The sequence below is a fragment of the Pleurodeles waltl genome, chromosome 3_2, assembly GCF_031143425.1.
Source record: "Pleurodeles waltl isolate 20211129_DDA chromosome 3_2, aPleWal1.hap1.20221129, whole genome shotgun sequence".
Lineage (NCBI taxonomy): Eukaryota > Metazoa > Chordata > Amphibia > Caudata > Salamandridae > Pleurodeles > Pleurodeles waltl.
The window spans coordinates 122,345,852-122,359,800 of NC_090441.1; the positions used below are offsets into that span (position 1 = coordinate 122,345,852).

The 13,949-nt window shown below is 42.2% G+C and overlaps 1 protein-coding gene across 2 annotated transcripts in view; it reads left to right on the forward strand.

The window, feature by feature from the left end:
• LOC138286570 (post-GPI attachment to proteins factor 4-like) overlaps positions 1–13,949 on the forward strand; it is a 92,872-nt gene that overhangs the window by 47,672 nt on the left and 31,251 nt on the right. Inside the window, exon 2 of one of the 2 annotated variants that reach the window (XM_069226965.1) lies at positions 2,252–2,421. The exons of the other annotated variant lie outside the window; for it this stretch is intronic. The gene's annotated coding sequence lies outside the window, so the exon portion shown is untranslated. The remainder of the gene's footprint in view (positions 1–2,251; positions 2,422–13,949) is intronic. 2 annotated transcript variants of the gene reach the window in all.

The window sequence follows — 13,949 nt, forward strand, 5'->3', positions numbered from 1 at the left end:
TTTGAGAAATGTACATAAGAACTGCCAACTTAGCTTGCCATAAGCCTTCTTCAGGTCATCTGACAAAAGTAGTGTTTTTTTCCCCTAGCCTCATTGGGGTTTTCTTCAAGTATCCGGAATAGGCACACCTGTAGAGCTAACTCAATCATGTGCCCATATACAAGTGACAAAACTCCCCACCCCTTTGATTGGGTTTATTTGTGGAAGTAGAAATAGTAAAAATACACTTAGAGATTAGCTTGCCACACCTTTAAAACGATGACTGACTCAGTGGTGCAATTTACTATGCATTTATTGATTACATTCATGTGCTAATACTCCTGTAGGTGACGAGGTGATACTTTGTAGAACTAATATGCAAACAGGTATGTATATATTATCAGGTACTATCTCTATATTGCAACAAACATCAATTCAAAGAAATGCTTTGTGGAATGGACTTCAAAGCAAATGTGCATTTTGCAATCGTTGATTTGCTGAGATGGCACCCCTTGATGTTTCTAACCCTAACATGACTTTTCTGTCCAGTTTGCCACAGTGGGCATCATCCTTGATTGGGCACATTTTACTGCTAGCGAGAGGGTCATGAACAGGTGAGCGCATCAGTGGCGGCTGGTGAAATTTGAAAGTGGGGAGAGGGGGTGTGGAGGATAAAAATCACTCCCGACTTTGAGCAAGTAAAGATAGAAAGATAGAGTGTAATGCATTTACAACATATTTTGATAAACAAATTGCTTAAAAAGCTGCATGTTTCAATGACAGTTCAATTACAGTTCTGTACTACTGTGCCAGGTACAGTGTTTTCTCTACACAATGCTGACTTGCAGAAGTGGCATAGGTAAAGCTTTGCACTATGTAACACACACCACACACTTACTAACAAAAATGACACATCGACCACAGAATCAGTCCATCAAGCAGTTTGCACTCGTCTGTTTGGGTACTGTGAACCATTCTGTACTTCCAAATGCAATCAGCACACACAGTGGTTAATACTCGTGGAGCCCAATGTTTGCGTTCGGCACTATTTCTCTAATCTGCTTTGTGGATGTTTTTCACAAAAGCATTGATAGTTTTGCATACAGCAGAAGCTGTGACGGTTACATCTGCATGAGAATCCAGGGCTTTTCAGCCTAAGTTCCAATGTCTCACACACTCTTTCAGGGACTGATTACTATTTGATACAGTGTTATGTAGCAGTTGCTTATTTAAGTAGTGATTGGTTTGAGGTTATGTCTGTCTCCAAATGATGAGCTGGATGACCTGATGTGCACAAAGTGCATATTGTTTACCGTTCGAGTTCTTGGCTGAAATATATGTAAGAACAACTCAATGGAGCAATGCAATTTTTGATAAAGATGCCTACTAGCTTAAAGTCATGTGTAACGATTCCGATCCTTAATTTTTAGCCAGCAGTACATATATGGTAAGATATTTGCGCTTCAATGTTAAAAGTGAAATACACGTCCCGGAAAAGCAAATTGCAGTTTTATAGAAATGTTTTATTAGCTGAAGATGTTAGCCAAATCATATACTTTATAGTTAATAACGACTATCTGTGTGCATTCTCAGTTTATACTTTTTAAATCATAGCCATTAGAATACTCTTTGGTAAAGTCCATCCCACTGCACAGCGCACCAGTAACAGTTTAGCTTCCAATAGGCCAGTAAACCTCATTTTTTTATATTATACTTGTCAGAAATGGGGGCTCTGGTTAGCAGTCAGTTTGCCCTCTGTCCAAGCAGGGACCCTCGCTCTTGTCAGGGCAGTGGAGACACACACTTAAGATTACCCCTGCTCACCCACTTGGTAGCGTGGCACAAGCAGTCAGGCTTATCTCAAAGGCGATGTGTAAAGTATTTGTACCACTACACACAGAGTAATACAGTGAAAACACTACAAAATGGACACCACACCAGTTTAGAAAAATAGCCAATATTTACCTGAATCAAACAAGACCAAAACGACAAAAATCTAACATGCACAAGTAAAGTTATGACTTTTTAAAAGAATAAATTCTTACTCCATAGAAAGCAATGGAAAAGTTGTTACAGAAAGTACCTGGTTTGCGTCAAAAATAAAGCCGCACTGGCGAGCCTGCGTTGGAAAAGTCAACAGTGCGTCAATTCCTTACTCACAAGTGAGGCAGTGCGTTGTTTCTTCTCAGGTTGGGTAGGTGATGAGTCGTTTTTCTGTCCCGTATGAGAGTGATGTGTAAATTTTTTGACGGGGCACCTCATATCCACACAGGTTCACGTTGATTTTGACGCCCAGCGATGATGTGTGCAAAATCCGGCCGCACGGTGATGGAAAATCGCACTACGTGGAGCTTGTGTCGATTTCAGCAGCTGCAAGCGGGTGTTGCATCATTTCTCCAGCCGCGACGTAGGTGATGCGTCGATTTCCCAGCTGCGATGCAGGTAGTGCGTCTATTTCAGCTGCGATGCAGTGGCGTGTTGTTTTTACAGCCGCGTTGCAGGTGGCATGTCAAAATTTTCCCTGCACGGCTACTGTGCGTGGATTTCCACCTTGGTTCTACCAGCTTCACCTTTCAAGGGCCCAGGGACTGGATAGGGCAACACTTTGCAGGGCAGGTGTCTCAGCAGAGAGTCCGGGTGCTGGTAGAGGAAGTCTTTGATGGTCCTAAGACTTCAGAATAGGAGGCAAGCTCAGTCCAAGCCCATGGAGACACTTCACAAGCAGGAATATACCACAACGTCTAGTCTTTGTCCTCTTTCAGGCAGAAGTAGCAACTGCAGGCCAACCCAGCAAAGCTCAGTCACAAGCAAAGGGGCACTACTCCTCCTCCAGCTCTTCAGCTCTTCTCCTTCGCAGAGGTTCCTCTTGGTTCCAGAATGTGATCTGAAAATCTGGGCTGGGGTTTTGGGTCCACTACTTATACCCCTTTCTGCCTTTGAAGTAGGCAAACTTCAAAGAAAACCCTCTGTTTCAGACTCACACCAGGGGGTTGGAGACTGCATTGTGTGACGGCAGGCACAGCCCTTTCAAGTGTAAGTGACCACATCTCCCTCCACTCTAGCCCAGATGGCCCATCAGGATATGCAGGCTACACCCTAGCTCCCTTTGTGTCACTGTCTAGTGGAGATTCACAAACAGCCCAACTGTTAGTCTGACCCAGACAGGGAATACAGAAGCATGCAGAGTCACTGAATGGTTTAAGCAAGAAAGTGCCCACTTTCTAAAAGTGGCATTTTAAAACTGACAATTTAAAAAACAACTTTACCAAAAGTTGTGTTTTTAATTGTGATTTCAGAGACACCAAGCTCCACACCTCTATATGTTCCCAAAGAGAAACTGCACTTAAAACATGTTTAAAAACTGCCCCCATGTTAACCTAGAAGAGAGATAGGCATTACAACAGGGAAAAACGAATTTGGCAGTATTTCACTGTCAGGTCATGTAAAACACATCGGTACATGTCCTACCTTTAACATACACTGCACCATGCTTAGAGGGCTACATAGGGCCTACCTTAGGGGTGCCTTACATGTATAAAAAGGGAAGGTTTGGACCTGGCGAATTGGCAGTTTAAACCTGCACACACGGACACTGCAGTGGCAGGACTGAGCCATGTTTACAGGACTACTCATATGGGTGGCACAATCAGTGCTGCAAGCCCACTAGTAGCTTTTGATTTACAAGCCCTGGTCCCCCTGCAGTGCACTTTACCAAGGACTTACTTGTAAATCAAATATGCCAATCATGGAAAACCCAATTACACATACAATTTACACAGGGAGCACTTGCATTTTAGCACTGGTCAGCAGTGGTAAAGTGCCCAGAGTAACAAAACCAGCAAAAACAGAGTCCAGCACAACCATTAAAACATGGGAAGCAGAGGAAAAAAGACAGGGAAGTCTATGCTAAGGATACCAGGTCTAACAATACCATTAACCACATTCTCCTGCATTTGCAGCAGAGTTTTCTGTTTATTTTCTCTTTGGCACATAACCCAATTTCTCGCCTGTGTGGTGTACCCGCTTCCCCATAGTATGTCACCTTGTCCAGATGCCATTTGAAAGCTGCACGCATGTATGCTCTTTCAGCTGACACGGAGGCCATAGCAGAATAGCATACTGTTTCAGCAAACGCCTCGGCCCGCCTCATCCTCGACGTACCCCGCAACAGCCACATCTCCGCACACCTGAGACACCTGCATTGGCTCCCAGTCAGCAAAAGGATCACCTTCCGTCTTCTCACCCACGCACACAAAGCCCTCCACAACAAGGGACCGGAATACCTCAACAGACGCCTCAGCTTCTACGTCCCCACCCGCCCCCTCCGCTCCGCTGGCCTCGCACTTGCTGCCGTCCCTCGCACCCGCCGCTCCACGGCGGGTGGGAGATCTTTCTCCTTCCTGGCGGCCAAGACCTGGAACTCCCTCCCCACCAGCCTCAGGACCACCCAGGACCACTCCGCTTTCCGGAGACTCCTAAAGACTTGGCTGTTCGAGCAGCGATAACCCCCCCTTTCCCCCCTAGCGCCTTGAGACCCGCACGGGTGAGTAGCGCGCTTTATAAATGTTAATGATTTGATTTGATTTGATTTCATTCATTTTGCCAGCTTTATGCACACATTTGCTGTCCCCTCCTGGTTGTTTTGAGCTTGCTATAACCGGTTCCAATATAATTAATGTTTAGCTTTGGCAGTGGTCTTGTGGGTCATTTTTCACATTGTGAACAATTTAAATTGATTCACTGAACCTACTTAAGACTCAGTAACTTCCTGACTGTGGCAGACTTGTTTTCCACAAACCCTCGAGCACACTGTACTACCACGTGCAACATGTGCAAAGAAAGGGAAATAAGACTAGAAGCCATGGGGTAAGGCACTGCAGTGTAAAAGAAGCACAAGTGCATACTGCACCTAGCGATGCACACACAAATTTGTGCAGTCAGGAAATCACAAACACTCCACGGACCAAACACTATTTTAAAATAGCAGTGACACTAAGGCTATTTTACTTAGCTTTGCTCGGACATTCCATTGCATGTGCCGTAGCTTGCTGAGGAATTTAATGGAATCGAGATCAGCAATCACTCCCCTACGTGCCACTGCATATAAAGAAAGCTGATGCATACTTTACACAGAAGGTTAAGATCTGGAACCTTCAAAATTTGCGTGGATGCACAGTGCTTATTTTAAATCTCAGCTTCTGGTAGTGTGAACTCATCTGACCTTATATTTATTTGCAGTTATTTTATAATGGGACACGTTAGAGGTTCGATGGACCTTTTGTCTGCGCTTAGAGGTATTCCCACCTTAAGTCCGATACAAACATAAAACATCAGCAATCAGATGTACTTATCTATTGGAGTCAGTAATTAGTACGCACAATGAGCCATCCGGCCATGAATAACCACACCTTTGTATAAAGTTGTGAAATTTTGTTTATTTCTCTGGATTAACAATGCTAAGCATAGATGAAAAACACTGGTTGACCAAATCTTCTAAAGAATGTCAATTTAAGTAACGCATTTGCTATCCAACATTCAAGAGTAATCGTACAAATCAAAAGCATGAATAAGTGAGCATTAGAGATGGAATACCTTTAGGTTCAGCCACTGAGCGATGACAGCATATTTGTTAATAACACTTTGTTAGTCCCAGGACTTCCCTCAGTCTAACCTCTAATTAGAATTAGCATTAGCATGTGGGGTTTCATGTGAAAACTATTTAGACAACATAAATTTGGAAAAACATCTAGCTAAGACTCTATCAAAACAGCGGATGGTATCTAGAAACAAAAAGACAACATAGCAAGAAAAACATTGCTTGTTCAATATACCTATCCTCACAGGATCAGCAAACTGCAGTCATCTTCGTCAGCAGGACATCTGTTCGGTTAGCATCAGCAGCGGGCCATGGAAGGGGGATGGTTCAGACTAAAAGGGACTCTAACTGTCTGAACCATTGAGAGCAATCTCTAAAGATTTGCATTAAGCATCAGAAATAAGTCAAGAATCATTAGACTGGAAAAGAACTCCAAAGAACTGCGAAGGAACTGAACTTGATTGGAATAGAAGTAGAACTCCCCTAACTCCTCTCTGCAGTCCTGTTAAGTTAAAATCATTGAAAACATTTCCCAAATCGTGATTGGTTAGAGAATCGTACGTTTACAGTTAGTCAAATAAGAACGTATTTCTAAATCTAAGATGTAGCTAGTCTGTCTTTCACACATTGATGATTGTTTCCTCTTCGCATGTTCTCATCATCCAGCTTGTCAAGTAACAATTTCTGTAGTTTCTCACACTCTGGTCAGTGCATCCATTGTTAGTTAGTGGGAACATGGCTGTATTACGCATTACACCATATAATGTATATATCTAGGAACAAGACATTCTAGCAAGTGTTTCTCATAGAAGGATTTTACGGACATCCGTTGACGTCTAGGTCTAAACCAGTGAACAATACATTAATTATTTCTCTAAGGAAGCATTTAATACAATTTTATTAGTTTTTCCATTCTAATTTCTTCCCTCCTCTGATCCTTTTTCAGTTTCTTAATTTTGAACATATTATATATTTTTCTTATTACACATGCTCCAATTATGCAAATACAGTTTTTTAACAATTATTCCCTTGCTCAGGTTGCCAAACCAATTCCCCACTGAGGTAAATCTCTTTCCAACATCTTCTCAAATTCCAGGTTCTTTTAATTCTTTCAAATCAGTACTGTCATTAGTTAGATTAGTAATTAAGTTTCTAATTTCTTTGCTATTATCAGGTATATATGAAGAACAGTGTTGCAAATTCAGCATTTTACAAACTTGCCCTCCTTTGCTAAGAGAATATCTAACGCAAGGCGGTTCTGAAGAGTCAGGGTACCTGAAAAATTTGTCAGCATGTTATCCACAACAGTAGACAACTTTTGGATCTTTATTGAATTCAAAATAACTCCCACTGAAGGAATTATTGCCCCAAAAATGTCTCTGACAGTGCCAGAAGATGATTCTCGCTTTTGTCTAGTATGATGTAATTCAGTCACTTTGGGTAATTTATTCAGGTCTTCAAGTTGGAAAATCTTTGGGAAGACTATCCTCAAATAACATGTGCCATACCACCCTTTTGGAAGATGGTAATACGCATTTGATCTACATATGTAATAAACTCCTGGAATTGCTGGGTCCTGTCCATTCAATATAAATGTCCATTTACTCTGAAACAAAAGCACATGCCTACATTTGGTCGTTTCCACAAACAATGTGTCAGCGCTAGATTTTGGCCTATCTGTACAAAGCTTTCCCACGAGCTGTGCATCTTAAGTTAACTTCCCTTGCTCCTTTATGTCAGTAAATGCATGATCATTTCTAAATGTTCTTTTCTCTAAGCCCTTTTCTATTTTTTCCTTTAATGCCTTTCTTCTATCATCTGTATGATGTAAGAAGCTCTTTTCTATAGGTGTTAGTAAGCGTGTAGGATTATTCCAGTGTGCATAAGCTGTGCCAAACTTTAATGTGGATTCAAAGAATCCTCTCACTAATTCTATGTTATTCTGTCTAGCCTCTCTACTCAAATATTTAATTACAGGGACAAACAAAAACACTAAGTCATGGTTGGAGTAGAAATACTGAATATACTCCTGATTATAAAATCTCGTTAATAGCAGACTACAACTTATTTTACAAGTAAAAGGTAAACAATGATGGGTTACTCCTTTTTCAACTGATGAAGCAATTTGTGTGCAGACATAACAATCTCTCGCATTCATCGTCTCAACATACTCACGCAATAAGCGATAGAAAACATTTGAAGAAACCTCTCCCTGCACATTATTTACCTGCAAATGTTTCTCATCTAATCTGAATTTATCTACTTCTGTAAGTGTAATAGTTGTCTCCAAATCTGAGGTGTGGTTGCCCACATTCTTATTAAGAAGAGTCATTCCCACAATCAACACCAAGCACAATATCACACATGCAATTGCCAAACCAACACCCATGTATTTACAGTGCCTATTCTCTATACCCTGCTGACTAAGATTACTCATGATCTGTAAAGAATCAGAAAGTAGAAGTAAAAAGAAAATTTATGGCTATGCAGCAAAAATCAAAAAGGGAAATCAAAAAATCAAGACAAAATCAAAATCCTCAACCTTCTGTAGCAGTTATTTACAGCTTTCAGTATCTCTTCCAGGACCCTTTGTCAAAGAATAGGTAGCTTTGTCAAAATCAGTTTAGCAGCTTGTCAAATCAGGTTATCTTAAAAGTATTTTCCGGTTACTCTCAATTGTCACATTTTCTTTTCGCAGTTTACAGATTTTACAGCATTTCAGTCTATTCACCTTCTTCATGTGTCAAAGTATTGACCTGGAATGTCTTGATCAAAGCAAAAAGACAAAAATTCAGTCTGCCATTCACTTGTTGTTGCATATGCCTATTCAGGACCTGCGTACCTTCGACTTGCAATCATTTTTCTTTTCAATTTCCTGTCACCTCCTAGTTCTCCATCACTCAGATCTTCTTTTTTAGTTGTGTCTACTTCTTCTTCAGTTGTTGTTACTGTAATTGCTTCTTTTCTCTTTGCAAGTGACTGCGGCCACTTATTACCTTTTAGTGGTCCATGCTCTTTTTAGTGCTGGATTTGCAACTTCCGCTTGTTCTGCAGGATTTTCTTTTGACGTACCTGCGGCTGGTTCAGGAGGAGTCAGAACGTTTTGGCTTTGAGAGCCCTCCTCTGACTGGCCTCTCCTGTCACCTCATTCGAGGCTGGTTCATGGTCACTCTCCTGTATTTACTCCGTTTCGTCTCTCACAGGAGTGTTTGGATCACTTTCAATTTTCTTTGATTCAATCTCTGTTTCTCTTTCTTCTCCCTCTAATTCTGGAGCGGGTCTGGACGTGGTTGGTACTCTCAACAACTCCTCTTCATTGTCTAGAGGACACGGTACCCTCTTCGTGTGGCTTGCGTGGATCCAGTTCAGAACTCCAGTGCACTTCACAGCTGTAGTAGTAACCAGTACCACCTGGTAGGGACCCTTCTACCGAGGGTCCAGACAAGTTTTCCTTAACGTGTTTTCTGATCACAACCCAGTCACCGGCTCCTAGGTTGTGGCTTTGATCTTGAGACTGTTGCAGTGTGGTGACTTCCACCTGATGAGAGAAAGAGTGAACCACATCAGCCAGGCCTTTGCAGTAGTCCAACACCATATCATCTGTTATGTTCACAAGAGCATTGGCAGGAACTGCTGGCGACCTCATGGCTCTGCCCATGAGAATGCTGTGCGGTGACAATCCTGTTTTTCTGTCGGTGTGTTTTTCATAGACATCAGAACTAATGGTAGAGCGTCTGGCCATTTCAGATTCGTGGACGCACACATTTTTGCCATTTGTGATTTCAAGGTGCCATTTATCTGTTCCACAGGTCCTGATGCTACAGTGCAACGTCTGCTCATGTTTAAAGCTGAGCATAGCAATTTATTTACTTAATTGTTGAAGTGACTTCCTCTATCTGATTCTAAAGAGATCGGGAATCCAAAGCGTGGTATCAGCTCCCTAAGTAGCAGCTTTGCAACAGTGAGACTATCATTTCTTCGTGTCGGGTAAGCTTCAATCCAGTGACTAAAAATGCACACAATCACCAACACATAGCTCAGTCCACCACACATGGGCATCTCAATGAAATTGATCTGCATTCTGCTGAAGGGGCCTCCAGCTCTTCCAACGTGGCTCAAACTGCCCACTGTTCCTTTACCCACGTTCATCTGCTGACAGACGACACATCTTTGGCAAACTGCTTCCGCAACTTTTCTAAGTTTTGGATTAAACCAACGTTGGTTAAAGGTCCTGACCATGGCATGCCTCCCAACATGCTCATGACAGTGGTAATATCTAGACATTTGAGTCAGTAAACTATTTGGCAGGACCATTTGACCTTCTCCCGAAACCCAAACATTAGCCTCACGCTGAATACATTTCAATTTCAACCAGCTCTTCTTATCTTTATCAACATTGTCTTGCAACGCTTTTAATTCTTCCAAAGTATCTATTACATGTAATGCATAATTTGTACAGGTTTCTTCTTCAGGCACGATATACAGTTCAGTGCGCAAAACCTTGCGACTTGATCCGCATATCAATTTCTCATTGACACAAAATCTTGTGATTTCAAGTGTGCACTGCATTTTACCACAGCAGTCTTTTCGGGCGTTTGAATAACTTGCAACAACTCATGTATTCTTTTACTATTTCTGACTGGTGGGCCAGAAGAGGTCAGGAAACCTCTCTTTGACCATAGCGGGCGAAAGTCATGGACTATACCAAATCCATAATGACTTACCGTATAAATAGTGACTTTATGCTGTGCAGATACATGGCATGCTCTAGTAAGGGCTACCAGTTCCATCAACTGTGCAGAGTATACTCCTCGAAGCCAGGACAGTTCAAGCATACCAGAAATTGTGCACACGGCATATCCTGCTCTCAATGTTCCCGTGTTATCTCTCAAACAGGGACCATCGACAAAGACAATTTGGTCATTTTCTTCCAATGGGACATCTTTAATATCAGGTCTTAGTTTTGTGCACAGGTCAGTTACTGACAGACAGTCATGTTCATCCTCATTCAATTTATCTGCTTCAATATTTTCCTTGGGGAGTAAGGTTGCTGAGTTAAGCACTGTACACTTTTTCAGAGATACATTAAGGGACCCCAAAACCAGGGTTTTATACCTGGTCAACCTAGCGTTTGTCGAGTGTTGGGTCTTGGTTCTAGTGAGCAAAACTTCAATGGAGTGAGGGACCATGACATTTAATGGGTGTCCCATCATTATGCTCTCACTCTGAGTGACGCTCAACCTAACCGCTGCTATGGAACGCCGACAGCCTGGTAAAGCTGCTGCAAACGGGTCCAAAATAGCTGAAAATATGCTACTGGGCGGTTCCACCACCTTGGACTTGAGTCAAGACAGACAAGGAACATACATCACGTTCATGACAAAACAACACAAATGGTTTTGTGTAGTCAGGCATTCCCAAGGCCGAGGCTTTGCATAGATTCTATCTCAGTTCAGTAAAAGCTTTCGTACATGCCAGGTCTAACACTACGGGATCAGCAATTTCCTTGTAGGTCAGTTTCTGCAATGGCTTTGAAATGACTGAAAAAATTGGGAATCCTTTGGCGACAGTAACTCACCATTCCCAAGAACATCCTCACATCTCTCTGGGTTGCTGGGGGATTCATCTGCAATATGGCTGTAACCCTTTCTCTGGAGATTTTTCTAATGCTTCTTTGAATAGTGTGACCCACATATTTCATTTCTTTCTGACAATACTGTAATTTGGCTGGGGACACTTTATGTCCGTTCTTTCCTAGATGATTTAGTAAGGCAATAGTATCATACTTGCGTGCCTCTTTTGTCTTGGGTGCAACCAACAAATCATCAATGTACTGGACCAATGTCGATTGGAAAGGCAACTCCAATGATTCCAGATTCTTTTTCAGGATCTGATTAAATATGGATGGGGACTCTGAAAACCCTTGAGGAATTCTACACCAACAGTAAACTCAATCCAAAAATTTGAAACAGAAAAGAAATTGGCTATCCTCATGAAGAGACACAGAAAAGAATGCTTTTGTCAGGTCCACCACAGTGAACCACTCAGCGTCGCGTGGGATCTGAAACAAAATCACTGCTGGATTTGGTACTACAGGACAACATTTTATCACAATGTCATTTATTTTCAGCAAATCTTGAACAATTCGAAACCTCCCACATGGCTTTCGCAAGCCCATGATCGGTGAATTACATGGATTGCTCAGCACTTCTTTCAAAACCCCTTGGTTTACGAATTCTGCAATGATGGGTGCAACTCCCTCAATTATGTCTTGTGTCATGTGGTATTGAGGTGTCTGGGGGAAGATTGCATTTGGCTTAACCAAGGCTTCAACCAGTTGTACTCCTTTCATCAAGACCAGTGGCTTTTCCTGTGAGGTCCCACGCTTTCATTTTAACCGTTCCCTGTAAGTCAAAAGGAAGATCTTTCACTGTGAAAACTGGAAGAAAGCTAACCAAAGGGTATTACTCATTCATTGTCTCACAATCTGGTCCTGTGGGTGAGTCATCATCGCTATTGGTTTGGATGGCAATCCCATCACCTGAGCAAGTAATGGAGCATCTTGTCTTGCACAACAAGTCCCTTCCTAGCAAGGATACTGGACTCGAGTCACAAACTACAAATTAGTGCAGTCCTTTAGAGTTGCCAGTTTTAACCTGGACAGATTCTGTAATCGGATTTGTCACGTACTGATTTGCGACTCCAACAATTTGAACTGTCTTTCCTGTAAGGGGTAGGTTTGGAACTTCTGCAGGTTCTTACTTTAGAGCGTGTAGCTCCTGTGTTGACTAAGAATGAGCCCTTGTGACCCTTAACCTTTCCCTTCACATAAGGGCCTTTCTGGTCTACCTCTAGTGATGCTGCTAACTCACATTTCTCTCACTCACCCAGTCATTGTTTATTCCATTCGCACTGTGTTGTTATTCTGATTAAACCTTTGACCTGTGAACTGCTGAAGAAGCATCACTTGCTGCTGTTCCATTGAGGCTTGAGGTATCTGTATTTGCTGTCTAGGTACCGTTTGAGCCTGTGGTTGCATCTGCTGCAACTGGGGCATCTGTACTCGCGGTGTTTGCATCTGTTGCACCGGCTGGAACCCTTGCATCGGGTTCAGATTATTTTGAAAAATTGGATTATTCCCTCTCATTCTCGGTCCTCTCATATTTTGCAAAGGATTGACAATACTCGTTTGCTGAACAATTCCTTCTTGACTTACCATCGGACACTCCAGCTTCCAGTGCCCGAGGCCTCCGCAAGCGTGACATGCCAACATTCTCTTCATACCTTGCATATCACCCTGTACCACCACTGTGTTCAGATCAGGACTACGGTTTCCACTTCCCATTCCTCCACCACCTCTACCTCGCGACTGATTTGGGAACATCACGTTTCCCTGCTGCTGTAGTTGTGGAAAATTTCCCTGTATCCCTGTTTGTGCTGCCTTAATCTGCATCACTATTGCCTTTTCCTTCAACTTTCTCTGTTTCAGCTCAATCTCATCACTACAGTATCTTGCATACTGCAATACTTCATCAGTCGGCTTCTCTTGCCAGCAAATCAAATTACTTTTAATCATCTGACCAATTTCTGGTCTCAAACCTTGAACGCAAAATGAATCATGTCTTTTGGTTCTATTGTCTCCGTACCACTGTGATGTCTGCAACAATCTCTCATAATATGCATGAATTGACTCTTTCGCTTCCTGGGCAGTCCTGTCTATTCTCTGCCAGACTACACTCCTGGGTGAAATTCTAGTTTTAAAAAATTCGATCACTTCATAGTAATATTTCATAACTTGTGGAGATGGTGCACCTGTTACTGGGTCTCTCTGGAGTTCTTGTGTTGGCCAATCTACACTTCTTTTGCATTCAATCCGTAAGTCTGCTGGGACCACTATCTCTAACAAGGTGTTAATATCCCCCCACAAGCATTTTGCGAGTTTTACAAACCTGTCTGTTTGCAGGTACCATTCCACTGGCTTCTCTTTCAATCTGGGGTAATCATTTGTGAAGGACAATATGTCACTTCTGCTCCAGGGGACATTAACAAAATTCCCTCTTGGAATCTCTCTCAGTGGTAAAACCTTTTACTGGGTCTTCAACTTGTGGTGCACTAGCAGTAAGACTTGCCAAAACCCTTTTCCTTTTGTCTCGTTTCTTTACCCATCTGCCTTCCCACTTGTCTAATGGTCTCCATGTTTGAATGCTCTGTATTAACTCCCTAATATGAATCTTCAATCCTGGTACTCTCTTGTTTTCAGAGTCTTTTGGATCAAATTCCAACCTGTAACTCCTTCTCAATTGCTTTATTTTCTCGATTTCTATGTCATAATATTCTGCTAGGTCAGTCAATTTCTGATGTATTAGCCCCACTT